Consider the following 15,686-nt stretch of genomic DNA (forward strand, 5'->3'; position numbering starts at 1 on the left):
AACTTGCTGAATTCGTACCAGATGCTGACCGAAATTTGGAAAGAGCTTCCCCTCAGTGTTGACAATAATTTCCAGCACTAAAATAACGACACAATCTTTCCCTTCTTCTTTCTTGCTTTTGGCCGAGTTTTGGAGGGTTTATGGAGTGAAGGAGCCGAATTTTCTTATGGCTTTGTAGGTGTGGTTTCTTCAACACCTTGAGGTGGTATTTATAGGAAAAATATGGCCTTTCAACACCCTATGGCCGAAATCTTGGGCTCCAAGAAGTGCCATCAACGTGGTCAAAGCATCTCAAGCACCAAGAGTCATTTCCTGCACCATAAATGTGTCCTAGCCTCTTAGCTCCTCCCTTAGCTCCTTCATTGGTTTTCTCAATAGTCATTTCCTGCATAATAAGTTTGTCCAAACCTTTAGCTCATTTAGCTGCTTCCTTGATTAACTCAATGGTCATCTCTTGCACAATAAGTTTGTCCAAACCTTTAGCTCCTTTAGCTACTCTTCTTGGTTAACTCAAATGTCATTTCTTGCACATTAAATTTGTCAAATCCTTTAGCTCTTCTCCTAGCTCCATTTTGGTTCTTTTAGGACAAGAAAGGATGAGCTTCTTTGAGCTAGGATATTGAATTCATGAGCTAGGGATTTCCTCATCGACAATCAATGAGCTTCCTTGAGCTCAAGGTTTTAGCTTATGAGCTGAGGGTTTATTTTCCAAGAATCTTGGAGCTTCCTAGAGCTGAGGGTTCTAGCTTGTGAGTTAAGGGTTTCCTCTTCTGAGTGACGTACCCTCAATTCTCAAGGTTTTGCATTGCCTCGACTTCTTTTTGAGCTACTTCCCGAGCTTTTTGAGGTGCTTTGCTTCTAAAAATCCGGGTTTTCACATGCTGAGTCATTACTGTAACGTAGTACCGTACTTTTAAACTATTTAAAATTTGTGGAAAAAAAAAATTTCTTAGATATGAAATAAACTTCAAATTTCGATTAAAATAAACCGTTCATCCAAAATATTTGTTATAAAAAGATCACAAATAAAGTTTGTTATACTTGTTCAAACAACGTGAAAAAATCTCGTAAAAGTCAAAGTATTAAAATCTTCATGCATAAAATCTTAAAACATTGGCGGTGTTCGGGTTTAGCCTCCTGCGCGGTCCAAGCTAGCTCATTGGTCCTCACCCGTCGTCTCCTCACACTCGTCCTCAACTGCATCGATCAAATCTAGTGAGTCTAAAGACTCAACATGTATAAACTTGAGATAACAAATAATACGTAATAAAACCACATGCATCTTTAAAGTAGAGCGTACATACTTGAAACTTGAACGTAATAACATAAACATAGACGTGCCATCATCATAAAACTTTTCATAAACATACTTGCATCATATATACTTGAACATGCATAACTTCATCATTTTGCGTAGAAATATAATTCAAAGCAAGTAACCCATACATAAATGCGCCTGATAAGACTAAACCACAATACTGGGATGACAGGGAAAATCCACTACCACATACATGAGATCCCCGGTCATGCTTTACAAGGTGGATTGGTCTCTGGTCATGCTTTACCGCTTCCCAATCCTAATCTAAACCCGGTCATGCTTTACCGAGGTGGAGAGATCCTCGGCCACGTTCACCGACTTCCAAAACCGTTCATAATTGGTCACAAGACATTTAGCATACCTCAAAACATAAAATAATTTCCTTTGCACGTCGAACATACTTGCATGGTGTTGAGGAATTCATTGGATCTCGCTTGGGCTACTGCTGCACATACTAACACATTATCAAAATGCTTAGCTTTCATAACTTAGATGCCCTACTTGTAATCAACCACGAAGTAAATAAATGGCTTATGACGTTCTAGAGCACTCAGGACTTGACTTCGTTTAATCATACTAAACCATGACATCAAACCCTGAAACCAACTCTAAAATGACGTGTGAACATTTCTCAAACAATAAAAGACATGGACTCACTATTGAAACCTAAAACTAAATGAAAACCAAACTTTCCTCCATCTGGCCCCGCGCTCGGGTGGTAATATCTTACCGCTCGAGCGCCAGGTCTTCTGGCTTTGGACTGAAAGAGTGGCGCTCGGGCGGTAAGAAGTTACCGCTCGGGCGCCGAGTGCAATGGACTCCGCGATTTGAAGCTTAATACTCCTAACTAAATCATACGAATCGTGAACCAATCCATCGAGACTCATCCTAGGATGCTATGATACTGATTTGAATCCATAGAAACGCCCCAAACATCCCCAAAGAAACAACGCACCACAATAAAACCCAAAACTCAAATTTTGACACCAAATGCTTCATACGACTTCTAATGCAACCAAGGACTATCGACCCGAAATCAAGTATCAAAACTCATCCCAAAATCATACTCCATATAACTAAATGCAGCAGTGATCACGCGACGGTTCCCAACGAAGCTTGCAACAAATAACTTCAAGAACAAATCAAGAACGCATTTTCATAAAATTGCAGTTTGAGCAGTCCCACGAAAAAGATCATAACTCACTCGTTTCTTATCCAAAAATTACGAATTTACTGTCAAATCGAAGGTATCAAAAATTACTACGTTTTATTTGTTGAACATTTTTCAAGATAAGTGACTGAAAATGCACAATACACAAAATGGTATCAGAGTTGGGGTTTTTAGATCCAAAATTGTTTCAAAATCGATCCAACCAATTTTGTTCAAACTTTGTGCAACTTACATGAATTTTTACACATAATAAACATAGAAACATATACTTTGAAGAGATCGATGCATAAACGAAAGAATATACATGCCTTTTGATTTTTAAAGTTACCGAAACGACGATACCGAAGCGGGAAGGATGCGAGGGTTGATCTGGGACGAACGTGGCACAATTTTCTTGAAGAAAAATGGACGAAGATTGCTGGAAAGATGCAGAGGAAAGGGGCGGCTGCTATGAACTCAAAGAACCCTAACTTTTTCTTTTAAAAAAAATTTAAATTAAGAGGGGAATGAAATGTGTGTGTGTTGTCGTGTATGTGTGTGTAAAAGTGTGTGTTCGTGAGTTTTAATGATTAGGGGATACAAATGCTTAATTACACAATAAAAAAATGCTAATTAAAAATGCTACTTGAACTGCTACTTGAAATGCTTGTTAAAATGCTAATAAAAATGCTAACCCACTATTAATTTTACTAACTAATCCACAATAAAAATTAAAATACACAATTGAAAATCTTTAAATGATTTAAAATCTTAAATCACTCAATAATTAAATTAGGCTTTTAAAATGTTAAAAACTAAATAAACATTTAAATTGCCCTAATCCTAATTTAAAATAAAATACCACATTTTAAAATCGCCAAAATCGTAGCCCCTCTCTTTTTCTCGATCCCCCATCGAATAAATCCGGAAACATGATTCTCAAGAAAATATTTTAACTTGCATCACAAAGACGTAAATAATTTTAAATAATGCAAATTAATAAATCTTGCACCGCTAAAAAACTCATTTTTAAACTTAAATAAATAATTTAAAAATTAAATAAATGCATTGGTTTTACGTGTACTGATTTTGGGCTCTACAATTCCTCCCCCACTTAAATAAATTTCGTCCTCGAAATTAAATATTACCAAACAACTCCGAATAGCGGTTCTCATATCTGCCTCGGCCTCTCAAGTGGCCTCCTCCACTGATTGATTCAGTCACCGGACTTTGACCAACTTGGTCACTTTGTTCCGAAGTCTTCGCTCCTGTCTGTCTAGGATTTGGACAGGTCTTTCGTCATACGACAGGTCCGGAGAAAGCTGCAACGGCTCATAGCTCAAAACATCCGAAGGGTTTGCTAGATACTTCCTCAGCAACGAGACATCGAACACATTGTGTACCCCGGCCAGATTCGGCGGTAGGGCTACACGATAAGCTAGAGTCCCAACTCTGTCAAGTATCTCGAATGGTCCAATAAATCTTGGGCTGAGCTTGCCTCACTTCCCAAACCTCATAACACCTTTCATAGGTGCTATCTTCACGAAAACGTGGTCACCTACGGCAAACTCAATATCTCTTCTCCTCTTATCCGCATAACTCTTTTGACGACTCTGGGCGGTCTTCATCCTGTCTCGAATCTTGACCACGACATCTGCAGTCCGCTGAACAATCTCTGGACCAAGTTCTGATCTCTCACCGAGTTCATCCCAATGAATCGGTGATATGCACTTCCTCCCATACAGTGCCTCGTAGGGAGCTATACATATAGATGATTGGAAACTGTTGTTGTAGGTAAACTCCACTAGAGGTAGCTTTGATTCTCAATTCCCATGGAAGTCGATCACACAAGCTCGCAGCAAGTCTTCCAAAATTTGAATCACTCGCTCACACTGGCAATCTGTCTGAGGGTGAAATGCAGTACTGAATAGCAACTTCGTTCCCATGGCTGCACGTAAACTCTTACAAAAGGACAATGTAAACCTCGGGTCCCTGTCGGACACAATAGAAACTGGGATTCCGTGCAATCAAACTATTTCCATTATATAGAGCTCTGCATACTGAGTCATGGAGAAAGTCGTCTTCACTGGCAAGAAGTGTGCCGACTTAGTAAGTCGATCCACTATAACCCAAATAGCATTGGATCCCTTGACTGACCTCGGCAATCCAACAACGAAGTCCATGGTGATGTTCTCCCATTTCCACTCGGGGATAGGGAGTTGCTTAAGCATCCTTGCTGGCCTCTGATGCTCTGCCTTCACTTGCTGACAAGTGAGTTATTCAGATACAAATCGGCGGATGTCTCGCTTCATCCCTGGCCACCAATACAAAATCTGCAAATCTCTGTACATCTTTGTACCTCCTAGATGGATAGAGTACGGAGATGTATGTGCCTCTGTCAAAATATTCTTTCTGATCGAATCAACACTAGGCACCCACATTCTCTCTTTGTACCTTACGATACCATCAGACAGTGTGTAGAGTACACTGCCCTTGACCTCATCCTTCAGTCTCCATTTCTGTAATTGATCATCCGAAGGTTAACCTCTACGGATTCGGTCTAGCAAAGAAGACTGGACCATCAGATTAGACAGCTTAGGAACCCTGCCCTTAGGATAAACCTCTAAACCAAACCTCTGAATTTCTGACTGAAGATATCTCTGCACTGACAACTGTGCTACGACTGCAAATTTTCTACTCAAAGTGTCTGCCACAACATTAGCTTTCCCTAGATTGTAGCTAATTTCACAATCGTATTCTTTCACTAGCTCCAAGCACCGTCTTTGTCTCATATTTAGCTTTTTCTGCGTGAAGAAATACTTGAAACTCTTGTGATCAGTAAATATCTGACATTTCTCGCCGTACAAATAATGTCTCAATATCTTCAACGCAAAGACAACGACAGCTAACTCAAGATCATGAGTCGGGTAGTTTTTCTCATGCACCTTCAACTGTCTCGAGGCATAAGCTATTACCTGACCATGCTGCATCAAAACTGAGCCTATACCGAGCTTAGAAGCATCAATGTATAGCACAAAATTGCCTTGCCCTGCTGGCATGGGTAACATTGGCACTGAAATAAGAGCTTGCTTCAAAGTATCAAAGCTCTTCTGGCAATTTCCACTCCACATGAATTTAGCATTCTTCTTAGTCAATGAAGTGAGTCGCACTGCTATCGAAGAAAATCCCTGAATAAATTTCCTATAGTAGCCTCCTAACCCTAGGAAACTGTGGATCTCTGAAACATTCTTCGGTTCAGCTCATTCCTTAACTGCTGCTACCTTAGCTGGATCCAACTCAATACCACTGCTAGATATTATATGACCCAAAAATGCTACCTTTTCCAACCAGAATTCACACATACTGAAATTTGCAAACAACTTGTGACTCTACAAGACATGCAAAACTGTACCCAAATGCTGACTGTGCTCCTCATGGCTCTTCGAGTAGATGAGAATATCGTCAATGAACATTATGACGAACGGATCTAGGTAGGACTGAAATACTCGGTTCATGAGGTCCATAAATATCGCTGGAGCATTCGTCAGTCCAAACGGCATCACCAAGAACTCTTAATGCCCATATTTGGTCCTGAAGGATGTCTTATGAACACCTGCATCTTTTATCTTCATCTGATGATAACTTGATCGTAGATCTATCTTAGAGAACACTTTAGCTCCCTGCACTTGATCAAATAAGTCCTCGATCCTCAGAATTAGGTATTTATTCTTGATCGTTACCTTGTTCAACTCTCGGTAATCGATACACTGCCTCGTGCTCGCATCTTTCTTCTTTACAGATAGCACTGGTGCGCCCATGGTAAGAAACTAAGGCGGATGAATTCTTTGTCTAGGAGCTTCTGAATCTGCTGCTTGAGCTCTAACATCACAGCTGTAGCTAAACGGTACGGTACCTTAGAGATTGGCACAGTGCCTGGCATAAGATCGATAGCAAACTCCACCTCTCTCTCTTGCGGAATGCCTGTGACGTCGTCAGGAAAATCTCTGACTACTGGTAAATCAGATATCGACGGAGTGGGTACGTCAGGTGCGGAAATAATGCTGGCCAAGAAAGCCTGACATCCCTTATGAATAAGTCTCTGTGCCTTCATGCAAGAGATCATGCGAGGGAAACTCCTCCATCTGTCCGGCTTAAAGAGAAACTGCTCCATGCCCAACGGCCTTACCAACACTGATATTTTCTTGAAATCAATAAGAATTCTGTTCTTCGTCAGCCAGTCCATTCCCAAGATAATATCAAATTCTGGCATCGGCAAAAGGATTAAATTGGCATACACCAGGTGGCCCTGCAGCTCCAGGTCAATGTCTCTGGCTCGAGTCCAATAGACTTGACGTCCAGATGATTAGCAAACGTCTCCGAAATGAAAGAGTGAGTGGCCCCAGAATCTATCGAGACCTTCGTGGCAACTATCTTTATAAAAATATTTCCTCAGAGATGTTAGCACAACACAAAAACTTATATCCCAAAAATTCTAATCTTAACCTCATGTATAGTAGAAAACCTCTACACAAGTCACCAAAAATACTAACTAGCACACTAATAATCCCAAAAATTCGAAACATGCATAGAAAAAATAATACTGTGCTGAATTAAATAAGTTGCTGGTTAACAGTGTCGTGTATGGGTTCGCATCCTCTGCCTGCATGGCGAACACTCTCCCCTGAGTCGGCTGCCTCCACTATGGGCAGTCCTTCAACATATGATCGCTGGCTCCGCATTTGAAGCAATTGCCTGATCCCCATAAACACTGTCCCGTATGCTGGCGATTGCATTTAGGGCAAACTGGGTACTCACATGCTTCTGTGGAGCCTTCTGCTGAGGAATAGGACCCTTGCCTTTCGCCTGTCCCTGAATTGGCCTCTTCCCCTACTGTTCTTGAAAAGGCCTCTTAAACTGGGGTCGCTGGTGCTGAGGTGCCTGGTAGGGCCTCTAGCCCTGTCTACCAATCTCTATGTCCCTCTGGTCCTACTCTGCCGCCAAGAATCTAGACACAGCCACGGCATAGGTAGTAGGACCATCAACTCTCACATCACGGACAAGATCGGCCGCAAACCGTCCATAAAATGCCTCAGCTTCTCCCGAGCATCATTTGCAATTAGGAGCACAAAGTGACACCCCTCTCAAACTTCTTGACAAAATCTGCAACGCTACTGTCTCCCTATCGCAGCGTCACGAACTCTCGGATCAGTCTGGATCGTACTTCCTCAGTGAAGTACTTGGAGTAGAAAACTTCTTTGAAACCAACCCAAGTCAGTGTTTGCAAGTTCACTGTGGGGCCCTTAGCTCCTAATCGTTATTACAATGCACTTTGATTAGGGTTAACTAATTACAGCGAAAAACGAGTTTAAAATTTCTTTACAATGAGCCAAAAAAATTTCTTCTACAATTTAAATACTAAAAATAGTATTTAGTCTCACATCATAAACAAGCCCACACATAATCAAAACCAATCATATACAACCAACTCATACCCTCGGGACATGCCCCGATATATGAACACATATACATATATACTGGGAACAAAATATAAACCTCAACTCAACTCTGACTCCCTCCAGAAGTACCCTCTCCGATCTCCTGATATCCTGGAGTACCTGCCATTGTCCACACACAAAGACAACAACAACCCCCCTTGGGGGTGAGCAAAGCTCCGTATGGAACAACCATCATATATACCACAAGTATCTAAACAATGATATATGGTATGCAATGCATGTATGTCGTGGAGGTATCAGATCAAATGCCCATCCACTGAGCACATGTCAGAATCAAACGAATCGCTATTAAATCAATGCTCGAGCTGGCACACCGGCCTCAATAAGGGATACTCGTATTGTAGAACCCGTAAGTCGGTAGACGTATAAGCCATGCATAATTCTAGATTTTTAAATTTAATTGACTTCATTGCATGATTATTTTAAATGCATTTATTTGAAGTTAATTATTCATTATTTCAGTTCAGTAGTTTGATTTTTAGCATTTCAGTATTTTCAGTGAGGCCGGACCGGAGTTGGAGTTTTGAGATAGAATTTAAGATTCGAGAAATATTTCCAGAAGTTAATTTAGCTAGCAAGTAAGTTCATTTAAGTTAGAAAGGGAGGTTTGAGGATTTAATTTAATTATTTGAGGTGATTAAGAAATGAATTCATTTAAGTTATTAAATTAAGGGGTTAGCTCACTAAATTATTTAAAGGATTAGTAAGGCTTTCAAGGATTATTAGTTGACTAGATAATCAACATTTCCCTTTATTTTATCACGCATTTTTCGGCCACCCTTAGTGCTAGAAGATTCATTTTCCAACTCATCAACTTTGACCAATTCTTTGCATGTAATTAGTAGGATAATTCTAGGATTTTTGGGAGCACAATTTAATTAAATAAATGGACATATCCTAGTCTAGAATCAAGATAAATTTCGGCCACCACCTCCTAGAAGCATCCACCAACTCATTTGATATCAAACCATAATTCAAAATTCAAATTCAAAAGGGAGTGGACTTGGTCTTGATCCTTCCTTATATTTTGCACCCATCTTATCTCACTCCCCAACCATTTTCTCCCTCCCTCACCACCGAATGCAGCACCATTCAGATCCATTTTCAGTGTAGAAAAATCGTGAGTCTTAGCTAGAGGGAAGGCAAGAAAATCGAGTTCAAGAAAGGTAGACAAGAAGCGCTCCACCTCCTCCGTGCCGCGTCGTCGTTGTTTCGTTCGTTTTCTTTCGAAACGAAACCAGGCATGTCTAGATTTCTTTCAAACCTCAATCAAGTCATATTATCATTTATTTTTCAGTACAGGATCATGTTTTAGCAAGCAAAAACCGAGATACATGTCAAAATATTTTGGAACACACATGCAGAATTTCGGCTCTTCATGGCAAGCTTCACGATTTCTTTTGTTTTGTGAGTTTCAGGTATTGGATCGACTCCAGGCTCCCAAGGTGGCTTGTATACATGTAGTAGGATGCATTAGGACCATGTTGGTCCATTCAAACCAGCCCCATGCTTGCTGGAAATTCAGAATGACAGCAACCTCCCCATTAGTGCAGAATGTTGTTCGAAAAATTCAGTTTCTTGTCATGGAGGAAGGATCTGATCTTGGCTGCCCCAAGGGCCTATAGCCATGGTTGGATCACTTCCCTAGCAAGTCTAAGTCGTGACTAAGTTGCCCTTTTGGTGGCTTGGTCCATGGCCCCTCAGTTTTTAATCAAAACGTGAAAACAGCCCCTTTCCCCATTCGGCTTCTTCATTTGTGCAGCTTTTGATTTCGTTCTTTTGTTGCTTGGTATGGATCTTGGTTGGCCTATGGCCCTTAGCCACGGTTCATATCATGCTCCTAGATGTCTAGATCGTGCAATGGTCAATCAAATGGCCACTGGAACGATGCAAGACATCGATCATAGCATAAACACTACACACGCATGCACGTTGCTCTCGGTTAGACCCTTCGGTTGAGTTTTGGTGTGATGCGGATTGTGGCTGGCCTAGGGCCCTTAGCCATGGTTCAAATCATTCCTTGGGATGTTGGTAAGAGCCTCTGGTCGGTGGTTCACTCCCCTAATGGCCGATAGTCTCGAAACCAATGCAAGTCTTGTAGTGCGCAGCTGCTGTATTTTTTTGACAGCAAGTATGCTGCTGTTCAGAAGCGTCGTTTGAGTTCTTGGTTGGCTCTTAGCCTATGGCCTTGGACTGGACAGTGCCTCATTGAGTTAGGAAGGTCATGTTTTTGACCGTTTGTCATTTGGATCATTTTTGAGGTCGTACGAGAATTTACGGTGCAATGTGCCAAATTGACTCTCGAAAGAGCGTTTCGTGTTTTGGCCTCCATTCCACCTAGATTTCGACCCTATCATTTTAGGAACATTATTTTATGATTTTTCAGCGTATTTTAATCATGACTATACGTCAGTTCAGTGTCGGTTCAGGTTGGCTCGGAGTCATGATTAAATGCGAAGTCATTAGGCGTCATAGTCGCATCTTTTGAACGTAAATTGCATAGTTGGTCATGTTTAAGCTATTGCATATTTTTCATGGCACAGTTAGGTTGCAGCGAGCCTGGGAACGATCCAATCCAATCCAGTTGGTAAAATTACAGGAAATTTTCATTACGCCAGTTAATTATTTTACGTGCATTAAACAGAAAATGATTATTTTTGAGATTTATGCGATATGGCTTGTGGTTCATTCACTTTGTGGGAGTGTTATTTTATACGGTCGCCAGTGACCGATCAGTTCAGTATGGTACCACCCGGTCGCCAGTGACCGGCCAGCTCAGATCAGTTTCAGCCTCCCCGGTAGCCAGTTACCGATCAGTTCAGCTTAGTGCAGTGGCCACAGGCGTAAAACATAATCTCAACAGAAAATTTTATCAGTTATTTCAGTACAGGCTCCAAGGAGCAAATATTTTTACAGTGATTTCCAGTTCAGTTATGCACGTATTATAATTGCTCAGCACAGATTATTTTCAGTATGCCTCAGGACAGGATATGTTCACTCATGCATATTTTAAATTCAGATTTTTACTCGTTAGATGCGATTTATGCATGCTGAGTCTTTAGGCTCACTAGACTTGATTGTTGTAGGTACTGATGAGGCCAGGGCCGAGGGCGGGGACCAGTGAGCCAGCTTGGGTCGGCAGTAGTGGCACCCGAGGACCTCAGTGCAGCAGTTGTTATGTTTTTCCGCAAACAATTTTTATCAGTTGATGGATATTTTTAAATTGTGATTTTTGGAAAACTTTATTTTCTTCCGCTGCAATTATTTTGAAATATTGAACTTGTTTCACCAGTGATTTTATGAGCGAGGCCATTAAGTTCTTTTAAAAAAAAAAATTTTTAATTTTCCGCAAATTTTCAAGCAAGTAGTTCGAGAGCCTTCGCACGTATGATAGCGTCGACGAAGCGCCATCAAATCCCAAATATCATATCAATCGTCAGGGCCACAAATGTCTATGTTTTAAGGGTCATATAATACCAAACATAGCATTGTGTTCACAAATCCCAGAATCCAATCAAATCATATCAGGGTATTCAAGGATCATAGCTTAACGTGCATGTCATGTATCGATGTATGCATCAAACGATGTGTGTTAACAAAACATTTATTTTATACATCGATATTCCAATCACAATGTCATGTATGCCACATAAACTCAACAAATAAGGCATATAGACATGTATTCTCATTCCAATCACTCAAAGCAATCCAACATATATCATATAATACAGATACATGTCGTATGTTACCCGGTCGCAACATACCTCAATTCTTCGTTTCCAATTGATGTAGCCTGAAGATATCGATATAATACTTTATCTACATCAGTAACATACTCATTCCAATCAATAACATAATCCAAAATCATTAATATGAGTTTCAAATATGATTTGAAACTTCAAAAATTCATATCAAATCCAAATCATAATATAATTCAATTCCGACTTCGAATATGAGTTTATTGTCGGTTATTGTACCACATATAGGAATTTAATTTTCAAATACATGCTATTCCAGCACTTTGATATTTAGAGCTGCTGGAACCAGAAGAAATTTACCTCAGTCAGAAGCCCTCGACGCGAAGATCCCAAATATATAATTTGTTTCGCGTTTAGACAGCGTTTTGAAATTAATTCGGACGGAAGAAATCGAATTCTCTAACTTTCCCTCGAAGTTGCTGAAATGAACTGACGAAGGAAGAGAAAGAAAGAAGGGATTCTTATCCCCACCGCTTCGGCGCTCGGGCGGTAGACTTCTCGCGCCCGAGCGCGAGATTTTCTGCCCCCGCGTTATTTTTGTACCGCGCTCGGGCGGTCACAAATTACCGCTCGGGCGCGGCATGTTCTGCCCGAGTACTCACATATCCTACATTGGCGCTCGGGCGGTAATCTTCTACCGCTCGGGCGCCACATGTTCTGTCCAATTTCCCAACTTTTGGTACACTGGCGCTCGGTCGGTCATTTTCTACCGCTCGGGCGCCAGATGTTCTGTACAAAATATCGATTTTGTACTTATTGGCGTCCGGATTCTCCATTCAAGTTCTTACAACGTCAATTCATATTCATTTTCTCCATTTCATTGTCACGATATGCATCATATACAAAATCACATATCAAATTCATGAATTATCGATAATCACATAAGATTTACAATAATACGATACACGGTCCTTACATTTCTCCCCCACTTAAAAGATTTCGTCCTCGAAATCTCAAACATCTCTATATACATAACATTGGCAAACATATAATATGTCACCAGTTATAGTACATATCAAAACTAAAATCAGTAAATGGATCATCATACATTGAATACAATGGAACAGGTGGAATAGAATCAAACAAATACGGATATGAATCTCACATCTTGCTCTCCAATTCCCACGTCAACTCTTCCACACCATGTCGTGTCCATTGTACTCGAACCAACGGAATCGATTCATTTCGCAATATCTTCTCCTTTCGATCCATAATGCGAACAGGTTGTTCAACATAGGAAAGAGAAGGATCCAGTTCAACCTCATCAGGTGCAAGCACATGCGATGGATCTGGTTCATATTTCCTCAACATAGAAACATGAAACACATCGTGAATAGCAGATAGAGTTGGTAGCAATGCCAATCGATACGCAAGATCACCAACTCGATCAAGAATCTCGTATGGACCAACATATCGAGGAGATAATTTCCCTCGCATGCCAAATCGAACAGTGCCTCAAAAGGGAGATATTTTCAAAAACACTCTGTCACCTTTCTGGAATTCCAAGGGTCGTCTTTGTTTGTTCGCATAACTCGTTTGACAATCCTTAGCAGCTTTCATCCGCTGCCGAATCAACTGAACCTTATCATTCATTTCCTGTATCATTTCAGGTCCAGTCAATTGTCTCTCACCAATTCCATCCCAGAATAACGGTGATCTACATCGTCTCCCATATAGAGCTTCAAACGGTGCCATACCGATACTCGTCTGAAAGCTATTATTATAAGAAAATTCAACCAATAGTAAGGCATCTTGCCATCTCATTCTGAAGTCCATCACAACAGCATGCAACATATCCTCTAACGTTTGAATCGTACGCTCGGTCTGGCCATCAGTTTGAGGATGATAAGCAGTACTCATAGCCAAACGCGTACCCATCGCTTCTTGAAAACTACCCCAGAATTTAGAAGCAAATCTGGGATCACGATAAGATACAATTGAGACTGGCACAACATACAGTCTCACAACATTCTCAATGTATAAACATGACATTCTCTTATAAGGATAAGTCCGTTCATACGGAATAAAATGTGCAGATTTTGAAAGCCGATCAATAATGACCCAAATAGCATCACATCCCTTGGGCAAACGAGGTAAATGAGTCACAAAATCCATAGCAATATGTTCCCAATTCCATTTCGGGATTTCAAGACTATGGAGTAATCCTCCAGATTTCATTCTCTCGGCTTTCACTTGCTGGCAGACAAGACATTCAGAAATAAACTCAGCAATGTCCTTCTTCATACGTTTCCACCAGAATTGAGGTCTCAATGTCAAATACATCTTTCGACCTCCAGGGTGAATACTGTATTTGCTACAATGTGCTTCTCGAAGAAGGGCAGATTTCAAATCAGAATCATCAGGAACTACCAACCGACCATTAAGTCGTAAAAAACCATCAAAAGAAATTTGAAATCCAGACTGATGTCCAGTAGATACAAGTTCTTTCGACTTTTGGATCTGAGCATTGCTTCGTTGGGCCTTTCGTATTTTTGATATCAAGTTCGGCTCAATTTGCAATGCTGAGACAGTGATAGAATTCCAATTCGAGTGAAAAGTCCAACCAGAAGTACATATATCCTCGTGTACTTTGGTGACATTGACAGAAGCTAACACAAAATCATGAATTTTACGACTAAGGGTATCTGCAGTAACATTCACCGATCCAGGGTGATATTGAATCTCACAATCAAAATCCTTCAGGAGATCCATCCACCTGCGTTGCCTCATATTCATATCAGATTGAGAAAAGAGATATTTCAGACTTTTATGATCCGAATATATAACAAACTTTTCTCCATACAAGTAATGGTGCCAAATTTTCAAAGTAAACACAATGGCGGCCAATTCAAGATCATGAACAGGATAACGTGTTTCATGAGATTTCAATTGACGAGACGCATAAGCAACCACTTTGCCATGCTGCATCAGAACACAGCCCAAACGTTTACCAGACGCATCTGTACACACCACAAATCCTTCGGTACCTGAGGGAATAGTAAGCACAGGTGCCGTGGTCAATCTCGTCTTCAATTCAAGAAAAATAGCTTCACATTCATCTGACCAAATGAATCGCTGATTCTTCTTTGTCAGTTGAGTAATAGGTTTAGCTATTTTCAAAAATCCTTCAATAAAGCGATGATAATATCCAACTAAACCCATGAAGCTATGGATCTCAGGAACATTCGTAGGTCTTGGCCAATTCAATACAGCTTCGACCTTCGCAGGATCAACAGATATGCCATATCTCAAACTGACGTGGCCCAAAAATATCACTTTGTCCATCCAGAATTCGCATTTGGATAATTTAGCATATAAATGGCTATTGCAAAGAGTTTGAAGCACCAGTCTCAGATGTTCAGTATGCTCTTTTTTCGATTTCGAATATACAAGAATATCATCAATAAATACAATAACGAATCGGTCAAGATAATCTCGAAAGACACGATTCATTAGATCCATAAAGACAGCAGGAGCATTCGTGAGACCAAAAGGCATAACCAAAAATTCATAATGGCCATACCTCGTACGAAAAGCAGTTTTGGGCACATCTTCGTCTCGAACTCGTACTTGATGATACCCAGGACGAAGATCAATCTTCGAGTAAATAGAAGTACCCTGAAGCTGATCAAATAAGTCATCAATACGATGAAGTGGGTACTTGTTTTTCACAGTACGTAGCCCGATTCAGTTGCCTATAATCGATACACATTCGCATAGTACTATCTTTCTTCCGAACAAATAAGACCGGAGCTCCCCAAGGTGATACACTCAGTCGAATATATCCCTTATCGAGAAGATCCTGTAATTGTTCTTTCAATTCTTTCAATTCCAAAGGTGCCATGCGATAAGGAGCTTTAGAAATAGGCGCAGTCCCCGGCACAAGATCAATACTAAACTCAACTTCTTGATGAGGAGGAAACTCAGGAATCTCATCGGGAAAT

This window comes from Primulina tabacum, chromosome 2 (assembly GCF_025594145.1).
Source record: "Primulina tabacum isolate GXHZ01 chromosome 2, ASM2559414v2, whole genome shotgun sequence".
Taxonomy (NCBI): Eukaryota; Viridiplantae; Streptophyta; class Magnoliopsida; order Lamiales; family Gesneriaceae; genus Primulina; species Primulina tabacum.